This window comes from Molossus molossus, unplaced genomic scaffold (genome assembly GCF_014108415.1).
Source record: "Molossus molossus isolate mMolMol1 unplaced genomic scaffold, mMolMol1.p scaffold_m16_p_31, whole genome shotgun sequence".
Taxonomy (NCBI): domain Eukaryota; kingdom Metazoa; phylum Chordata; class Mammalia; order Chiroptera; family Molossidae; genus Molossus; species Molossus molossus.
In genome coordinates this window covers 1,709,038-1,712,232 of record NW_023425368.1, presented here as the reverse complement: position 1 = coordinate 1,712,232, position 3,195 = coordinate 1,709,038, and positions in this window count along the sequence as shown.

Below are 3,195 nucleotides of genomic sequence, written 5' to 3'. Positions count from 1 at the left end.
CCCTGGCACCTCCCGGTGTCACTGCAGACCGGCTGGGTTTCTGCTTCTGCAGGATCTGGGGACACCGGATGTTCCCTGTGAGTGTGGGAGGCCATCCCTGCAGCCTGTGGGCACTGCTGTGGGGTCCGGACGACGCCCCCAGAATGTGCCCCCGGCGTGCAGGTCGCCGAGAGCTGAAGACCAAGCCCAGCTCAGGAAGAGCTTTTGCGCCCCGTCAGCTGCCCCCCGCTGCCCGAGAGGTTCGGATAGAGACCCTGCCGGGCAGGGAGAGCGCCCCAAGCGGGCCTGTTTGCTGGGCTCATGCCGCATCCCCTTGTTTCTGAGGTCCTCCCCAAAACCAGCTGGCCCGTGGGTGCCCATCACCTGTGTGGCCTCATTTCCCTGCCGTCCTAGGAATTTTCGTGCTTATGTGACTTCCCCGTGTCCATGTATGAGACTTGGGTTTTGCCCGGTGGTGTGGCTCAGTGGTTGAGTGTTGACCCTGCGCAAAGAGGTCACCAGTTCGATTCCCGGTCAGGGCACGTGCCCAGGTTGTGGGCCTGATCCCCAGTGGGGGGCGTGCAGGAGGCGGCCGGTCGATGTTCTCTCTCATCGATGTTTCTATCTCTCTAAAAAAAAATCAAGAAAAAAAAAAAAGACTTGGTTTTCTTCCGTTAATCTCTTGGATGTCATGTGAACTATTCGGGCAGCCATAAAATCTGAAAAGGGACAGCCAGGACCCTGAGGAGGCCGAGCAGCCCCCGGGAGGACAGGCCCCTTCTGGGGCACGGTGGCACGGACTCCAGCTCCAGCTCACTGCCCAGGGCCTGCGTGGCCCCCGGAGCAGGGGCCCACCTTACGCCCTCCCCTAGCGGGGGTGGTCATTCTGGGCACTTCCCGAACCCCACAGCCTATGTCTCAGCGCTCACACATCCCCTTTCCCTGGGCTGTGCCAGTGTGGGCCCTTCTGTCTTCCCTGGGAGGGGCCCAGGCTGGGGGTGGGGGGCCCGCGGGCACCGCCTTGGTGCAAACGGGTGGGGCTGAGGCCAGAGCCCTGCCGGTCCCCAGGCTGTTGCAACAGAGCCCCAGGGCCGGTCTCTGGGGCAGGGGGCCGTCAGGACGCAGACAGGCCACCGGTCTGGCTGACTCTCAGGGGCACCCTCCAGCGTGGCGCCCTGTCTGGGTCCGAGGTGGTGGCCCTCGGGGGCAGGGCCAGGCAGGGAGGTCCCAGGGCCATGGCAGAGCAGGGGTGGCTGAGCAGCTGGGACTGAATCCCCACCGAGGTGCCCCCGAGAGCGAAGGGCTCCGTGTGTGGCGTGACCAGGCACCTCGCAGCCATCACTGTGCCGAGGGCCCTGCATGGATTCGCCGCAGGGAGACAGGTCCTGTCCCCACGTACAGAGGGGGAAACAGGCGCAGAGGGGTGAGCGACCGGCTCAAGGCTGTGCAGGGAGGAAGCGGACGGTCCAATTCCCTTGGGCCAGCCCTGAGCCCACCCCACACCCGATGCAGACCTGGGTGTCCCTGTGGGTACCTGGGCCGGTTCCAGAGCGGTGAGGCTGCGGGTCCTCGAGGGGCAGGGTCCTCTGGGTGGGGGTGGGCACACACGGTCACACCCACACACGTAGGTACTGGCCCTGGTGCTCACTGCTCACTGCTCACGCTCGTGTCGGGTTCCACAGCGGCTCACCTGCTCACACGCTCACCCCTGGGCCCCCAGGCTTACACGGGGCCCTTCCAGGACGGGGCGCGGGCTCCAGGCGCCCCCTGCTGGTGGGCGGCGGCATTGGCGTGCCACCCTTCGGCGCCTAGGTGGGGCCTGGGGGTCTGGCTGGAGCTGGCTCTGCTGGCGCAGGACGCAGACCCTCCCCCGCACCCGGGCAAGGACTCTGGACTTGTGGCTGCCGGAGCCCCTGAGCACAGAGGGCATATGGAGGTGGGTGGGCACAAGGGGGCCCTGGGGTGAGCCTGACTGAGAGACCCCGGGGTCTCCACGTTCTCCTGTCCTGTGAATGTTCAGAAGGGGGTGCCCCATCCTGAGACCCCAGACACAGGAGGCCAGTTCCCCACCTGCTCACAGACAGGTGGCCTGGAGCCATGGGGCGTCCAGGAGGGGGCGCTGCTGCCTGGACTCAGGGGCATGTCTCCAGCCTCCAGACCCTTGGGGACCCCGCTCACCAAGGACTTGGGGTGGGGACTCCCCCAGCAGGTCTCCCCAGCACCATCTCAACCCAAATCTGCTTCACCTCGGCACCCCTCCCTTGGGGCCCTGTCCCCACCCCAGGTCTGGCCATGACCCTGGGGGGCTGTCCACACACTCACCGCCCTGCGCCCTCATGTGAGAGGGGAGGAGGGCTGCCAGGCCTGTGCTGGGCCTCAGCCTGCGCTTGGGGCTCAGGGTTCCTGCAGATGAGGAGTTGGGGTGCTGACTCCCATTCGGATGCCTGGGACCCTAAATATTTGAGCATGTGGCAGGTCCGGGTGTCCGAGGGGCAGGTTCAGAGGGGCAGCCAGTGGCCCCCTGGTTCCCACCTCAGCCAGTCCTGGCTTCTCCAGGGACTTCAAGTCACTATGACACAGGCCCCCAACTTTGGGGTGCTGTGGCCACCCCAGACATGCCCCTGTGTGCAGTCCTGTGCTGGTCCACCCCCAGGGAGACCACCCCCCTAACAAGGCCCCTCGGCCAGGGCCGGGCTGGAGACAGCCTGCCTGGCCCCTGGGGCCGCAGACCCAGACCAGCGAGGGAGGGAGATGGGTCTGGGATCATTGAGGTGTCACCCTAGTTGGTGCTGCTGTTGGAGCCGCTAAGGGGTGGTGCCAGAGCCGAGGCCCCACACCCCCAGCTGCTGTGCACCCGCCTCCAGGCACCTGGGCTGGGGCCCCCCCAAGTGCTGCCTGTGTCCTCAGGAGCCTCCTGGGCAGGAAGTGGTTGCTCACAGGCTCAGGTGTGGTGGAGCCGCCTTCCGTCCACGGGAAGCTTTTATTGAACGTCAGCTGTGTGCAGAGCCCGAGGGTGGGAGCCCCGAGCAAACGGGGCTGGCTCTGAGGGTCAGGGGAGACCTGGTGCTCCAGACCCCAGAAACACCCCCCGGGGGCTCTGGCCTAGCTCCTTTCCTCCCTCCCTTCCCCTCTCCCCAGGCAGGTCAGCTGTTTGCTGTCCCCCAGGGGGCCCTGTTGAGCTGCTGCAGGGCCTTGTGGGAGTGGGAGCTACGGGTG